The 18,213-nt window shown below is 39.2% G+C and overlaps 1 long non-coding RNA gene across 1 annotated transcript in view; it reads left to right on the top strand.

Moving 5' to 3' along the window:
* Positions 1-18,213, top strand: part of LOC146646868 (uncharacterized) — a 79,447-nt gene that overhangs the window by 2,072 nt on the left and 59,162 nt on the right. The gene's annotated exons all lie outside the window — the stretch shown is intronic.

The raw sequence follows: 18,213 nt of genomic DNA, 5'->3' as shown, positions 1-18,213 counted from the left end.
TCTGCTCCACTGCTCTCGGCACACCATTGTAGTGCTAAGCACTGTTCCACTAATGGCACTTATATACCTTAATGCCTGGAAAACATTTACATTTTGCTGGCAGCAGAGGGAAAGTGTGTATCTGTGGAGAAGAGGAAAATGCGTGCATGCATAAAAAGTGTTTTTTATCAACAGTATCTGACAATGAATTGAAGATTTGTGAGGCTGTGTAATTTCCTTTACTCATCACATAGTTTAAGGAAATTGCAAGCCCTCCCATGTCTTACACATAGTCCCTCCTTACCATATCTAGTGATATTACTCACGTTACAAAGAGAGCATTTTGTTACACTAGATCGTCAGCATTACTGTCATAATGTTCCTTTTTTTCCATTACTGAAGCCAGTGACTTCACTCCCCTGCAACACAGAATTGCTCTCCAATCTTCAGGGAGTCTGGGATCTTAGCTCTAAAAATCACAGTTTAAACATGAGGCAAACCATAACCAGGAAATGCCTGTAGTATTAGCAAGGTATCGGATTCATACATCCCCCCTGTACAGCATGACTGCCCCTGAAAATCCCACATCCATATTTTACATCATGGGAGACAAGACACATGTGTTTCACCTAAGCTTTCAAAGCTGTTTCTTTCATTTATTTTATTATCTTTTAATGAATTTAATTAGAGGACATGTAATTAAATACAATTGTGCTCATCCCCTTAACACACACACAAACACACACACATATGTGCAAACATACACACACACATTTGGCTGTAAATCTGTAAATCGCCCAAAACAACATGTGCAATGTGAGCAAATTTACTGGATTAATAGGAGATTCATAATATTTTGGGATTGTATTTCACTCTAAACGGCTGCATGCGGAAACAAAGGCTGCAGTCCAAACTCATTAATCATAGTCAACGGGCTGCCCGAGTGCAATTTGCATGACCGAGGTGGCTGCACATGCTGCCGTTCGGCCTAGGTTGCTGGATCTGCCTTGATTTGGCCCGGCCGTTAACGCTGCGTCAATCAAGGATAACCCAATAACAGTATGACAGAGGAAGAGGGGAAAAAACATTTTCTTCTCATTACCCAACACCACTTCCCCTCCCTCCCTCTTCCTGGCTACCCAACTTCTTATTTTAGTTAGGACTAATTATACTGGCCTGATGAAAATGAAGCCATTCTGGATCTGCATCTATTACTGAAAGCATAAATTCCTAATTTAAAAAAATATATACGATTTAAAAAAACTTGAATATTTAAAATAATAAAATATTTTTCCATCACTAACCTCTTAATGTATATTAATAGATGTCAAAGTGTGATTTGAACGTTGCATGTATTTTCAGAGAAAATAGAAGTCTAGCTATTTAGCTTTTTTATGGTGCAACGTAATTACTTTTATCTATAAAGAAAACTTTTTAGGTTGCTCTGTATTTTTGTCAGTCACAGTTTGGAGCCTCACTAAGCCATTTTAACTGTAGATAATTGGGTTGAGGCGTGATGCAGTGAAGTTCAAAATGAAGCACAATTTCACAACGCTCTAATCTCATACACTGAATTCTAATTATCTCGTCAGGAACTTTGAAAAAAAAAAGTGGCTTTTTAAATTTTTATTTCTAGTCCATACGAGGTGTGTGTGTACAAGCGTTGGTGTGTGCGACACACCATGATGTGTGCGTGCGTGCATAAGTGTTTTTTTGTGTATGAGGCACACACACACACACGCACACACAGACACCCACCATCACCACACACAGACACGTGAATGCGGCTTGTGTCTGGTCTGGCCTCTCTACCTAGCTCTGCTGACGAGGCTCATGCTGTGCTCTCCCCCCATCCCCTAATATCCTGGAGGCATTTTTCTCATTATCAAATATTGTTTGATGTCTTTGTTTCTTGATGATTAACCATGGTCACCAAACACTGGTCTGGATTGTTTAAAATTTAATTTTGGGGCTCTGAAGTACCTGCAGAGGGCCGACTGGTGGGGACACCCGTATTTTATGTACGCTATTTTTCACGCTGAAATGCAAGAGGACACACATTGAAAAACACAATAAATCCTGGAGGAGAATCATTAGTGGAATACTAGTGGTTTTATGACCATTGTTATTCAATGCTGTATTGAGATGCAGTAAATTGTACTGTTTATTATGGGTTAGTGGATTCAGTTCAATTTTCAGAATAATTATGTTGTTTTTTATTTTGCATTAATAAAACTGCTCACTGTATACTTTTCAGTGTAAAAACTTAACGTTCCTTATTTACAGTGTAAATATTTGTTTCTCAAATCCAGTTTTTATTTTTGTACATCTTTTTGCTTATTCCTTGTGTTTTCACTTTACCGACCACATATATTTCACTGATAATTTGAACATCATAAAGACAAACATCTTGCTTTAGGTACCCAAGATTTATGATGGAATCAACATCATTGTAAGCAAACAAATAGGGAAACAACAATCTCCCCTAATGTCAGCATGTCAAAACTATATTGAATACTTGAAATATCTGTGTATCTAAGGCTGAATAGCAGCCATTGTATCAGTCTAATGATATTATCCTCTGAAATTTGGAGTGAAAGAAAAATGGCAGAAATGAGCAGTACCATTGTCTGCCCCCATTTTATCTAAACAAATTGCAAGTGCAGAGAGGCGCAGACTGAGGGAAAGGAAGAACAAGGGAGACAGAGAGAGAGACAAAAAGAGAGAAAGTGCTCTGTAAATGAAAGGTTATGCGCCGTCCCATGTGTTTGTATTGTCAATAACTGGAGAAGGCTGTCAAGAAAGTGGGGAGATAAAGGTCAATAACTCAGGCAAATGTGTTTGTATTTGTACACTCCTGCTGATAGCATAGCAAACGTCAGGGCCTGTGTCTGACACCCCACAACAATAACACAAACAGTGGGGCTAGCACTAGAATAGTCATTATTATTGTTGCTGCTGGAAATGAGAGGGAACCTCAGCACATGGCTGTGACAGCCGGCACAGTGTCACTCAAACATCACTCCATAATGAAACACGCCAGAGATCAGAAAAGGCGACGATAAAGTGTAAACACAAAGAGATTATGCTGCCGGATGATTCTGATATTTGCCTTATTTTCTTGTCTCTGAAGAAATATGATCGTAACCGTGATGTTTTGGAAGCACTTAACACAAAATGTAGGCACTGGAATAATTAGGCCTGTTACTTTTGTTTGTTTTTCTTTCAAAATAAAGTTTCCAGAATTTCCCTTTTATTGTTTATCCATCGCTAATTTTCAAGCAGTGAAGCATGCTTGTTTTTTAATAACGTCATTAACTTTAATAAAGTAAAATATGATAATTGTGAATGTAGCCCCTTTGATTAGATCAATGAGAATTTTCCATTTTATCCTGAAAGATAAAATAGCAAGTAAATTAAATTTGTAGGACTAAAAAAACAAAATACAAACACACACAATGTTAAGCTTTAATTTAAAAGCTTGATTCATTTTTCATGATTCCTATACGTGTTTAACTGCTATTTTTTTTCGAGAGCGGTTTAGTGTTTCTCTCCGTGGCCTTGAGTGCAATAAATGTGCAATTAACAGACTTAACTAATTCATGAGGAACATTTTGAGACTAACGAAGGGCATAACTACTGTACAGACGCCACTGTCATCTGTGAATATTGTTATTGTTCTGCTTTTAATTGCTGGAGGAGGAGGAGGAGAAGAAGGAGGAGGAGGCAGCGTGTTTTGAATATACGTCTTCGGTTACCATAGCAAAAAAGAAACACAGGCTCCCTCTTGACAGTTATATCTAACGTCAGAGGTACGTGGAGGTGTTAACTTCTCCAGTTTAAACCAGCTACCAAACAAATGACTTTTAACACACAAAGAAACCAGATATAAGTAGGTATACCACAAGTAATGACATCGAGTCATTTGGCCATTCATCTGGATACGTGATCAAAGAAAAGGTTCCACAATTTTTATGTGCCTTTAAAACACAGACTTTTTTTAACCAGATATAATTTGTGTTATTTTAACTGTTATTGCAGTGGATTAAAAAACACTCAACTGTCTTTCTTTTCTTAGCAAACTGCAATGATTAAATAGTTTTATGTAAAATGCAAACAAAATAGCTGCCTCGCTGTCTGTGATTTTTACCCAAGAAGCGTATTTTCTGTTGTCATCAGCGCACGTGTCCACAAAATTTGCAAACGTTGTGCTACTGTTGTGAGCGCATGAAGCAAAATGTACTTTAAGTGAGTATATAAGTCCATAGGGGAAAGTGGATCCCTCTCTCTCTCTGTTTCACCCTCTCCCCAGTCAGTTTGTTTATTGGCTGTGGAGCCTCGTAGTGGTTTACATTACATATGATTATGTAAATCTGGAGCTGTTCCTGTGCATTATGGGCCAATGCATTGTCAAGATCTTTTCTAAAGCAGTCAAGTAGCTATTTCTGAATTCTTTTATTATTTGAGAGTGCAACAAAGAAAGTCTTTTGTTCACTGTTTGCCGCACACACACTAACATGCATACACAAACACACACACACACACACATACACGCGCGCTTCTGCTGCCGTCCATGACTTACTACTGTCCCCTAGTGGTGCTCGAGTCCACAATCCCTTAACTCTCCATTTCTATCAACTTTCCACACTTCCATTCACCTGACTTCCCCCTGTCTTTGTCCTGCTCCCCTTCTGTGTGCCTTCTCTCTGCCTTATCATGCTCAAACATTTAAAGGGTTGATTTGCAGTATTGTATGACAGGGAGCTCCAATTATGCATTGCTGTGTCCACAGTGACTTTGCTTTCAAAGGAGGGCTCAAACAGTGTCAACAAAAACAGGAACCCTGATGTTTTGTGGCTATTGTGAGGCCAGAGCTCGTGTCAATAAGGTATTGTTTAGTCAGAGTGCCACACCAAAACGGCAGTGAGAATGTTATCAGACCTGTGGAAATCGGGTGTGCGTATAATAGTGCTAAAATGTAAGTATGATTGTTTGGACAAGCCCAGCACAAATGCATACAGGGAACAGCCTTGGAGCTTTGTCACCTTTCCACGCTGTTGTTTTTAAAGTGAGCAACGCAGCGGGAACCTTTATAGAACAAAAACCCTTTTTTGCATCTGTCGCTTATTTCATGATTCTAAAATTACTCCTCGATTATTTATTTGTTTTAGAATTATTTTTAGTCAGGTCAAAAGAGTACTCTCTTATGCCTGCCATCACCGAGTTGATCTCCTATTCCCGCAGATAATAGTATGCATTTTTATACTTTTTGTTTTTGCTTTCTTGATCACTGTTATTCCAGCTCTAATTGGTGTGATAACCTGGAACAGTGCTAATAAACAATAGGGTAAAGGGGTCAGCCTCCACTGGCAGTGCATGGACACACACAGTCAAGTCACTCATGTCAAATGACCAATTATACAGGTTATAGAGGATGGCACCTCCGTCTCCAGTGCCCCGTCCCTCCTGGGATAGCTTTCCAATGAGTGGGCTATCACTCAAAACCAAACCACATTCATTCATTAGTCCGTTAAGATGGGCATCAATTATTCATTGAGAAAGTGGCCAGTGGATTATTTCTGTCAGCACAAGGCTTATTGTATCAAAGGTTGATTATGGCTGTGTTAATTTAGCATGCACTTTTGTTTGTGTGATTTGTCAAAAGGATAAATCTTAAAAACGAAATGTGAATTAAAAAAAAAACATCAAATACAATTTTTTCACTTAATTCTAGAGTTTATATAAATATATATAAAACTTTCACAACAATATATTTAATGATTTTAACCAAATGCAGAGCAGTTTTAACATATAGAGAGTGCATCACTTTCACATTGCCCTGCATAATTGAACTAAATGTAACTTGCTTGTGTGATACGGTGTCGTCATGATTTATGAGTTAAATATGCTCAACACCTTCCCTTTATTCTTCCTTTCAGTCACTAACAATCCTGTGCTCACATGTTTTTTTCATGGCATCATCCCCAAAATTCACACCCACGCCACTCTGTAAAATCGTTTTATTAGAATGTTAAAAAGTCCTGCGGGGATTTTATTTTTTTAGAGAGCTCAGTGAGAGGGGAACTAGTAAAACAGTTACCCTAAACTGGACGATTGACAAAGCCTTGGCTGAGACTGCAAACACAGACTCATGCATTGTTTTGCAGTTAAAGTGTTAATTACATCATGCATTAAGCCTTTTTTTAATGTATAAAAAAAATTTTATACCCCAAATTTTTATTAAGCTATTCATTTGTTGTTTAATTTCCTGTTTATACTCATTTTACAAAAAAGTTAATTTTCCTTATCAAATTTATAGTAAATTACATGATTATTAAAATGACATTTTCATTATTTTGTACTGAAATGTCTTAACATTAACCTACTTTCCCCTTCATCTGACTCATAGAATACCCTTTGAAAACATGACTAAGTGAAGTGCTATTTAAGCAAACACGTTGCGAGTGAGGCAATGTTTTAGCAAATATATATATGGAGTGTTTTGGAGATTAGTATCCTGTTACAACACATAGCAACACACTTTAGTTTCGTGTTTGCAGGGTTTTTCCCAATGACAAATTTGAACTTCAGAAAACTCATTCAAAGCAGCCGATGAGGAGACGTGGTATGTAAGTGTACACCATGTCAACAAACTCCTTTTAGCTGGGAGCATTACATGTTATGTTAAAGGATATTATTGTTCTCGATAAAGACTTTAATAATATTGCCTTTTATCAAATGAAATATGGGCATATATAAATATTATCCCGCTATTTTTAGGATGAATGACAGGGATTCTCACAGACGAGTAGACACTTTATATGGTCAGAAGGCTCATTTGTCTTGACCTTTCCCCCCATTACTAATCCCTGCCAGTGATATCCAAGTGTCACCACGTTACAGGTTAAAAAAGTTCATTGATCCAAAAAAAAAAAAAAAAAAAAGGTGTGTCACTGTTTTTAGAGTTTTAATGAAGGATAAACAGTGAAGAAGTGACAGAGTGCAGACTTGGACTTGGCACTGGGCTTTGAGCCTCAGCAGGCACTTACATGTGATGCAGTGACAGCTCTTTGAGTTGGTGGGGAAATTAATTCTTGCTCAGTGTAAAGAATCTATTCATAACAGCTTTTGCTTGAGAAAACATTAACAATTTTTCATATGGATCAAAGTGGCCATCTGGTTAAATTCACACAGGCTATACCTTATTCATGCACCTCGTTTACTGCTCTCGGTGGATTACCTTAATTTTCTGTCTTCCCTTTTCCCTCAGGTTTGTGGAGCACTTGCAGAGTGAGACTCTCTCAAGAATGTGTCTAATTTAGTGGCTAAGAGGCAGATTTATACCTGTGCTAGTTATGAAGAAGGTTGCTCCCTCGAGAAGCCCAATGACTGTTTACGGGCGGCCTGACAATGCCTCAGCAGATGATGAAGCACCTGCCAGAGTGCCCCCCCCCCCCCCCCCCCCCCCCCCCCCGCCATGTCTGTTCCATCCCCTTCTGTCTGTCTGCTCACTTCCCTTCCTCCTGCTTTCTTTTTTCTTCTTTCACTCTTCCTTCCTCCTTTCTTTCTTAGCGCTCCTCGCTCACTCCTGTCTCCCTCCCTTTCTCTCGCTTTGTTTCTTTTCTCAGAAGAGCCACCATCTCCTTCAGTTACCATGGAGTTGTGCATTTTACAACCATCCGCACTGCTCTCCCCAGAGTGAACCCATCTACTTACTCTGCCACTGAGAATAAGAGTTTTCCCTTCCATGTCCTTCTGCCATTCTTCCTCTATTCTTCCTCCCCTTCCACACATTCGTACACCGGATGGACAAATTGACAGCAGTGCACAAACACACACCAGCAAGCAGAACTGTGGTCAGGTTTTGTTTATGACAGAGAAAGGCAATATCAGGATTGTTTCAGAGTAGTGTCATCACATGAAATGTATCGCTGTCAGGAGTATGTTTTATATGTCTGGGCTCTTGGCTGAAGCCATTTTGGGAAACAGAAAATATCATATCGTATGACCTCCTCTGGTATAAAAGTAAACTATCAGCTGTAAATCTGATACACAACTACAGTTTTGCGTGTGTGAAAAAGAAGAGAATTGAGTTCACTGCAACATAAGTAAATGAAAAAACACTGTTTTATGAAGTTAATTCTATTTTTAAGTTAATGCTTTCTTACATATTCGCAGTGATCTAGTTTTTAAACTGTGATTTTTAATAGAATTAATTAAATTATACAGTTTTTCTGTGGTTTTTGGAAGGTAAAAGCAAGACACAAGACACAAGGTGAACCCTTATCATATATTTAAAAACAACTAGTTATGCGCTATTCATTTTTCCAGTGTAAGCATTTTAGGTTAATTTCCTCTTTTAATAATTTTACAATTTTATAAAACCAATAATTTGTCCTTCCTTATGTTGTATAATATGGCCAATTCTTCATCACAGTGTTAAATTGCATTTGTTCTTTCTTTTAAGTATCCAGGCTGCATTAAACTCAGTGGGCCATACACTCATTAATGTATGTTGTATGAGTTTGCACCTGTAATTAAGTGTCAGTTTATGAAACACACAAACACTAATAATACCCAGAGCTTTTCTTGGTGAGCCCAGTGGTGGCAATAGCCCATCCATCAATGTCCCTAATGAGGCTCATACAGACAAGTCAGCGGCAGCTTCATGAGTCCCTCAGACTTATTTTCTGTGCTATAATACATATGCTATGATAACCACCCAACCCCCCCTACCAAGACAATATGAGCAAAGATAGAGAAAATATGTGCGTATCTGTGTGTGTGTGTATACATGTTTGTGTGCAAGGCCAATAATAAGCATGTCGTATTAAAGCGTGTGTATTAAAAGTGTGTTCAAAGTTCCCATTAACCTCACTGCCACTTTAGTTTAGGCGATGTTAATCAAAACCAGCACCATTAAGTGCGAGGTCTTTAATATGGCTACTATTTTCAATGTCACCATTAATAATATGATGCTGAGTGTCCAACTTGAGAGCTAATGAGGTGTCATAGGTTATTTAGACCAGTCAGAAACCAGCACAGGGTATCAGTTATACAAAGACCTTGGCTTCGACACAGTTGTAGAATAGCGAAGCTATTATGTAAGGCACAGTCGACACCAAAACTCTGTTTGTACAGATCTTGTTTATTTATGGTTTCAGCTAACCTGGCGTTCACCACTGAGATTCTTCAGAAGCTTATGAATGATAATCCTCTTCCTGTTTATCCAAATCATATTTCTCTTCTCTGGCTCTCCGAGGCACAGTGTACAGAATGTGGCCGCCATATTTGGATAAGAGATATGCAGTTTTTAGAATCTGAATCCTTTGTTCTGTGGACAGATTTCATGGTCGGGATCCTTTCTGCACTCCTCCCAAGTAACAAACATACTTTTTTTGTGCATTTAGGGGGCACGGTTTTGAAATCACGTCCCCCTTGTGATTAATGTGAATTTATGTAACAATAAGGAGAAACTACTTTTGAAATACTTTAAGACTCCTTGATATATTTTTTTTCTGTTTGTCAGTATGAAAGCAGCAGCAGTCAGTGTGTCGGCGGTTAATGACAGAGGAAGTGACGTCTGACAACTATAGCCTGCCACGGTGGTTGGTTCTTTAAGAGCAAAAGGAGGTGGCCACGTCTCAACGCTAATGGAGGAGGAGAAAATGGCCGTGTCACATCTGTCAACGTATTATGCTTTAAACCTAGACAGTTGTTGTCGCTCTTGCAGGCCCATAATTTTATGCCATTAAATGTACCAAGGGGGGAAAGAGTCAGGGAAGAAGGAATGAGGGAGGTGGGCTCTGAAGTGAAAGCAGTTGTACAGTTTCTCTACCTCTTGTTTCCTTCATGCCTGATTCCCTGCCACTTTTGTGCTGGAAACTTTTGGCATTTCTTGAAAGCATAAAGACCAGTTGGGACTTTAAAGTGATCACAAAGTCAATCATGTTGGCTTGAATTACCAGCAATCTCTGTCAGTTAGTCCCTCTCAGCGGCTACGCCGCGATGTGTGGGAGGGGTGTAGGCAAGAGTTGAGCGTGTGCTTGTACGAGTGTATATTAACATACTGGAAATGCGTGGGAGTGAGGAAAAGTATGAAACTTAAATTACAGATGATGGCACAAAGGGACTCATTTTCATACCTAATTGTTTTAAGTTCAATAAAATGAACTCGACTTGTTTGGGAGTTTTTAGAGAAAACTATATGGAGAGGAAAGCAGAGTTTTAAAGGAAACTGTGCGGCCAAATTACAAAGCCCCGCAGGTGAGAGCAACTCTGACACTTTTTTATGAATTGCAACTAATCGAAAATGTTGGCAGGAATTACTGTCACTTGTCCTCATTTGTATGCATGGCAACCTTTTTCATCTCAAAGAATACTAGACCCCACAAGGTCTTTACATTATGGGCAAACATTTGCAATTATGATGAACTCTGCCAGCTTATCTCAAAAGGAACAGGTTCTTACTGATGGACAAGAAGACATTTTAATGAAATAAACTGCTTTGAGCTGATGAAATAAAGATTGCTCCACCTCAGGGCACACTCAAATTAAATTATCAAGATGACTGCATGCATGCCGCCCCCATTAACACAGGTATCGTAACAGCCTAATCGCATTGCACTTGCTCTCTATAGCATTTGTGAAAGAGCTACTGTATACAGTGGATGATGCTAACACTCATCCTCTCTCCCACGTTTCAGCCCTCTTCCACCAAAGGCCTTACAGCTTTTCTTTTACTTCATTCAGTGGGATGAACTAATGTTGAAACCATATGTTGTCCCTGGAGGCTGAGCGAGTAGACACTGCGATGCATGCGGTTTTATGCGTGCAGATAAACATGGGCTTGTCAGATGTCTCTGGAAAGAGCCCAGAGTCCTCTGCCTTAAAACAATGTTGGTGTTGGGGCGAGAGACTGTGACTGGCAATGGGAAACACCTGTGCTGGGGTGAGCAGCCGGGCAGCGTAGGGTTAGGGGGGTGCAGGGACTTTACCACTGTTAGAAGAGGAAGGGAAGGCAAGAGGGAGGTATAAAGCCAGTTCGAAAGGCCACTACATCCTCAACATTTGCTTCTGAGAAGTGGAGGTCGAAGGAAATTAGTTACAGTAATGTCTTGGTTGTTGCCACTTAAATTTTAACACACATGTGCTGGGAAGTGAGCCAGAGTCTCAGCCTGGAAGAGAGTGTGCACAGCACTAGTTAGTGAAGACCATTAAAAAATTTGTAATGGTGGGGGAAAAAATATGGGAAATATGTGACTTAATCCATAAATAATTTTTTGATCAAAATCACTCTTTTAATATCTTAAGGAAGGACTTTCCAGAAGTTACTACAACCACAATAAATAAAAAGTAAATAATTTACTTACAAAACTGTGTTAAAGTGGCATGAAATATTTTTGTCGTGTTCTTTACTTTTGTATCAAAAAGGGTTAAACTTGCTTAAGTGTTAGGGCAATTTCTGCAGGCATTTCAGTTTTATGTTTGTTTGTTTCTTTATTTATTTATTGAAGAATATCTAGCCTAGTGGAAAAGAAAGTGTATGCAGTAAAACATGCAAATCTCAAATGAAATAAAGAACACACAACACAGCAACAATTTCACAGCCAAACATCTTACCCCACTGCATATCCATCAGCCTCTCCTCAGCGGCCCGACGCTCCACACTCAAGTCATGTCGATCTTTCCATCTCATGCTTCTCTATCCTGAGGTGCCTGCTGTCAATTTATCAGACTCTTCCTTTTAATTTCATACTTTCCACCGTGTAAGCATCCATCTTCACTGTCTGCAGCAGTGTTAGAGGGTTCAGAGCGTAGTTGTGTGTAATAGAGGCTGATGTGTAGACCACGACTGACAGGGAGAACCAAGTTGCAATGGAGTAATGAGTTTGTGGAGAAAAAAAAAATTCTGTATACTGCACGCAGTGTGCGGGTCCACATTGTAAATTTTGTTGGCAGTTTTTTCTTTTATTTATCTTTTTTATTTCTGTACATGTGTGTATCAGAATCCAAAAATGTCAGTTTAAGTTAAAATTTTGTGTATTTACATTTAGGTCTAGCTTTAATGCCCAGGAGTAAGGTTGTTGATATAGTTAATCTAAAATTTGTATCAAGCTACTTACAAGCCTACAGTATGAACCTGAAAATGTGTGTTGGGGAGAATGATGTAAAGTAATAGAGTGGATGTTGCAGTATCTTTGTTCTGAACTGACATTTATCAGTGGTTGAATCTAGCAGTCACACAGCCTTATACAGTCATACTGATGAAGAGAAATCGCCTGTATTTCTGGATTCAAGCATAAAATTAGTAGATTAAATTTTTGTTAAACTCCATTAGCTCTATTCCTTTGATTTGACACATCCAAAATGTGCACTGAATGTGACACATAAAATATAATAAATCTAATCTTTATTTTGGACTCTCAAGCCTTGTCTCTATAACCCTCTCCTCATTTTCTCATCATCCTTTCCTCTCGTCTACGTTTTTTTTCTGTCTCTGCATCTACCAAAATTAATTACTGTATGTTTTATTTTATGAAGGTGTCAGGATGAAATGATGAATGGCTTGTAATATCAAAAGATTAAAGGCACAATGCAATGAAGGACGCACCTGCTTACACTGTGATAGTGCTTACATGCGGGCACACACACACATTTACACACACAAAGCATGCACTCACAGTCTCTGGGGCCCCTGATATCTGGTTTCATATTTGATATTAACTACATGGGGGAGCGATTATGGCCACAATGTCATTACCAGTGGTAGAGGGGCATAATAGAAGTGAACTTTTCAAAAAGGTCCTTATAATTGCTGCCTGGGTCCTTCTTGATAAAATTCAATATTGATATGTACACCGGTCCCCTCATTACGGCCACAGATGAAAAAGAGCATTTCAGCATTCTTTAATGAGCGCTGTACCAGTGAAGGTCATCTTAATGGGGTTCAACTTGTTTTTTGGGAGCCAGAGGTAATATTCTAATGAGAAAGAGCTACTACACCACTCTAGTAATTCTGTAATTGCACCCATGGATGCCACTTTATTGTTGCCTGTGCAGCAGTGTTGAAGTCCTTTGTTGTCATTTGCAATATTGCTTGTCCTCTCTGCTCTGTTTTGGTGGTCCACTTTCACACATAGAGATGCACAAATGCACACATTACTGTATTTTAAGACACTATTCAGTGTTTACTGAAAACTGAAGTTTTTCCTTGGCTTACTTATGAGCAGACGGCACAATGGCTGTGCAGTGTTTAGCACTGTTGTCTCATAGCAAGAAGGGCCCGGGTTTGAATCCACAAGCTAGCCAGGCCTTTCTGTGTGATGTTCTCCATATGCTTGCATGGGTTTTCTTCAGGTACTCCTGCTTCCTCTCAGAATCCAAAAACATTCCTGGGATTAGGTTAATTGGAAGATCTAAATTGGTTATAAGTTGTCTATTTTTCTGTGTTAGATCTGTAACATTGCTAGCATTTTTTTTTTTATTAGAAAAAAAACAACCAAAACGCCACTAATTGTCCAGTGTTGCATTGCACTTTGAAGACTTTCTGTGTCCAATTTGTCCAATATTTTTAGCCTAGAAAAGAATTATTCACAGCAGTGTTCTTCAGCCACCTTTAATGTCCTAATCTTTAGATTAATCTTTAGACTTTATCGTGAAATGGGCTTAGCTTCTGCATCTAAAAATTAAATCCAATGCAGTGCCTTAAATCTGTGTTGTCTAATTACCAGTATAGAAGAATAACCGTCTGGTTGCAAAAAGAAGTCTGATTACGTCAAAGTCTTTGAAAAAATTACCCTTCTTTCCTATGAAAGTTTTTGTCTCGTTTTCTAGGTTAAGGTCTTTTTCAATGCATGATAGCCACTTTCCTTAAGTTCTCAGTCAAATCCCGTCTTTCCTTTTCTGTGCTTATAAAAAAATTAAAAAATGGGTAAGTTGCGACTTCAAAACGGCAGTCCTCAAACCAATTTGTGACATAATGGTGGCGATATTTATCTTTTATACAAAGTTTGTGGTACAATCAGTGGAGTTAACCATTAGGCAATTATAGTTACATCACAGATTACACAAGGAGCCTAGAGAAGAAGTGCACATTCAAGATTCCAGAGGTTGAATGTCTTTTTACTTGGTTGATTTGCTTCCCTTGAGTCTAGTCTCTGAAAAACCCCACGAGCTATGCCGACAAGACAAATGGACAGACAAACGGCACGTGGAGGCCATCTGTTGTTGCCATGGTTGCCTTTCCTCCATAACAACCCTCATATTATCGCTAAACTCAAAGAGAAAGCAGAACAGTGTGCACTCCACAACTTCCACTGGCGATATTTAGATTTACAGGAGCTTTCGGTCCAGTGGCTGTTAGTCAAAACTGCGTCAGAAATAATGTCTAAATCAATTTTCACCGAACAACAAATAGCTTTTGTTCTGTTAGCATTTAGCATAATTTGGATTATTGTAGAGTTGCATTATAAGTTGGAAGTTGGTTGCTCCAGATATAGTTTCTCTGTTTAAAAAAAAAAGCTGTGAAAATAGTTCTAAACTATACGAAGCTTCTAGATCTCCCCCTTTCCTCTTTGTGCTATTATTCCCTATTGTAGGTCATGTCAGTTTAAACAGGATCTTCAAATATTTTCACTCTGACTTGTATGCACATGGGAGATGCACTACAGAACCAGAGGTTAAAAGTCACAAAGCCTTTTCCCTTTTTGGACACAAAAATAATTTTCAAAGTCACGAATCATCAACATTCAGCTTCCCATCCAAAACAGTTTCAGTTCAAGACAATGATGAAAAAGATGTAACCCAAACTTGAGGGGTGAAAGCTTAGGGGCATATACTCTTTGGGGAATTAAAATGAGCAATTTGTCAAATTTCATTCAAAGCAGTGAGGTTTTAAAGCATGGGTAAATTTCAATCTCTCCTCTGTCTTTGACTAGAGAACGTGGAAGAGTGAACCTGCTCCGTAGGATTCAGGCAGCTGTGTAAAAGTGTGAGGGAGTTTTAAAGGTGATGAGAAAAAGGCAAGGCAGTGAATATCATCTTGTAGATAAGACAGCCACCCCGCTTTCCACAGGCTACATCCGTTTTATTGCATCTGGCAGCAAATTAAGGCATGTGTGGGGAAAAAAAAAAGGACGATTGAAAATGAAACCCCGGGCTAAGACCGCATTCAGCCCGACTTCTTTCCTTCCTCTGCACTGACATTAGACTTTGATTCTTCACATGAGATCCTCTGATGATGGTGATGAACCATAAAAAATGATATAGCTCAATAAAAGTACAAAAAGGTGCAAGTTCATGAAGCATACCTGGGGGCCATGTTAGGTTTGGTCCATCCCAATGCATTTCTTCTCCCTCTGCTGGTTTTTAGAGCTGATTATACTTAGTTATTTATAGATGAAACATTTTTTGATTTGGGAGAGTTAGTGTGGCTGGCTGTTTGTGTCTGCCGGGTCCCATGAGGCTGTTACAGTGGCGTCCGTTAAGAAAGATGTATGACCTATTAACTGTTACAGACTGGGGTAATACAGTATAGTACAATATAGTTGTCATTGCTGTTGTCATAAACAGAAATGGGGAAGAAAAGTCTTATTTGAATTTATGGAAAGTGATTGGAAAATTGCCTCAGTTAATACGAAGGACAAAGGAGACATTTGTTGGAATTGTCTTGTTGACCTTGAAAGTCTGTTTTTTCCAAAATATAAAAATAGGTCATGTGACTCAATATAACGACATCATGCCAGTATACTCAGCTTTGAGTCTATAGATTGTGGAAAATCAGCTGCCATCTACATCCAAGGAAGTGTATAAACATATCAGTTCTTTCCTTTCCTCATTGATCCTTTTATTGTTTCCTCTCTATTGAAAGAGTGCAGAGGCACTCGTGAGCAATGGCTCCCTCCTCTTCAGTCATGTGTGATGTGACTTGAGCTGTGTGATCTCTGTGAGAGAAAACCCTGATGCATACAGGAAATAATCAGGGCAACACAGGCAGGGTTCAGAGGAATGCAAATATTTTCAGAGTGCTTAAGAAACAATACCACACACACATACACATTGCCAAATATGGACCACCTCCACCCCACTCCCCATGCTCACATACACACGCCACATCATACACACTTTTAACCACAATACATACCCACACATACATCACACACTGAGGGAAAAAAAACAAAAAAAAAAACAACAACCAGCCCCCTGACAAAACTCTCCCCAAGTGCATTTGCATAAAACATTAAGCTTAACAAAATGATTACACCTGACAAGTTGAGTTGGAGGAAGAACATCGCCAGTGGCAGCCGGTTACTTGCAGATGCTGCAATCATTCTCTCGTCAAGCAACTGTTTCATGGCCGCCTTTGTAGGCACTGTCATCCCGCTGCATCGTGATTAATCCTTCCCTTTTGTTTTTCTTTTCTCCCTTCCACCCCTCTCAGTCCCTCCCACAAATCCAATAAGTTGCCCTTAAATCAGGTTACCCTGCACCTTGCAGATAGGAGCATTGTGATGGATATGCCAAAATGCATGCCAGGCAGCATGTTTTTGTGTGGAAGCACTGTGAAATTGTACTGCTGTGATTTTGCATTATGGTGCTAAGTGTTTGTCTTGTAATGCAATTAAATGTGCATGTAAGCCACCCCCACACTCCCCAAACTATTGTGTGCCGTATTTAATAATTTTATATACGCTCTTTTGTGACATTGCCATTTAACCTGAGGTAAAATAGAATAATTTAGAAAAGAATAACTTTAGAGTGTTTGCCATAGAGAACACAAGCTGGATCATTTTAGAAAAAAAAAAGATGACAATCAAAACATTAATATCCTTCTCAGTCATATAAGCCTGCTGAAAATTCTTAGCTCAGAATACTTTGCTGAAGGATAGCTTGCAGATAAAGAAAGAGAGAGATTATTGCCTCCTTTCATTTCTGCCCCCCTGGCAGCTCTAGGTATGGTAATATGGTTTTTGAATATTTGCAAGCATAAACTTAAGAAATGAGTGCTGATAAGGAGTGACAGCAACAGAGGCAGCAGAGATCTTCAGCATGACAGGCGATGTCAAAAACCCTGGTGACGCTGTCAGTGTGACAAACTTTTCAAAAGAACAATGCACACACACACCGTTATTGAAGTGAGCGGCTGCAAGCCTGTCTGACAGTGTTGTCCCAGCAGTTAAAAAATGGAAACATCACCTAATTATGCACGCCATATTTTTTATCGAAATACTTAAGCCAACAAACTTTCAACATATGTCAGTATACTTCGCTAGAGTCCCTGCGTACTACAGGCGCGTCGGTAGAATGAAAGATTTAATTTCGGGGGAAAACTTAAATGCGATTTAAAAAATGATCATTTGAACAGATTTTTCCACAGATGGAGAAAAATAAAATTGGGATTTTTTTGTTTGTTAATTTGGGGTTTTTTGAGCTTCAGTCTGCATTGGATTTATCCCAAATCTGACATTAACCTGCATATAGGCAGGTGTTAGTCTGACGCTCGGGTTCTATTGAGTTTTGCTTGTCTTTTCATCTTCTGCTTTACTTTTATTGGTAACTCTGCACACCCTGTCACGAGTGTTAGAAGTCATGAGGATCATTACTTTCAAAAAGAACCAGCTGGCCCATTGTTTAGGCTCTACCAGCTGTGTCTATTTTCATAACCCATTTCCCTTTTGTTCTGCTACACCTCCTTATAGTATAGAAACAGGAAGACAGAGTTGTATTTCACCTTTTTCATGAACTCTTACCCTCATGATAGCCTAGTGCTCAGTGTGCGCCTGCATACGTGTAGGTGTCTGTACATACAGACTGTGTCAGTGTGCATGTCTTGAGTGACTGCAAGGAGTAAGGCAAGTTCTGTAATCACCTAATCCAAACATACACTCAGGGAATCTCATTACTGGACCTAACAGTTCCATTTTAACCTTATCTGGTTTCAATCAGCCACCTCTCATTTGGAGAAAGGCGCAGAAACTTGATTCCTTTTGTCTAGAAGTCTCTGCTATCGGGGGTCTCCTGTTTGTCTTGTCTATCACCATCTTTTACAGCTAACATTATTTCCAATTCCCCATCAGCAGTAAGAGAAGCGATTTAAGTGGCAGCAAAAAAGCTGCAACTCGTCATCCAGCTTCCAAGTAGCGGTGTGTGACATCAGCAGGCTTGTATGTGCAGAATGGGAACTCCTGTTAACCCCACACTCTTCCATGGTAACCCCATTTTTTGCCCAGCAAC

Source organism: Rhamphochromis longiceps, linkage group LG19, assembly GCF_057381845.1.
Source record: "Rhamphochromis longiceps isolate RC_006_pf linkage group LG19, R_longiceps_female_GT1.1, whole genome shotgun sequence".
Classification (NCBI taxonomy): domain Eukaryota; kingdom Metazoa; phylum Chordata; class Actinopteri; order Cichliformes; family Cichlidae; genus Rhamphochromis; species Rhamphochromis longiceps.
This window is presented reverse-complemented; position numbering and strand designations above follow the sequence as displayed.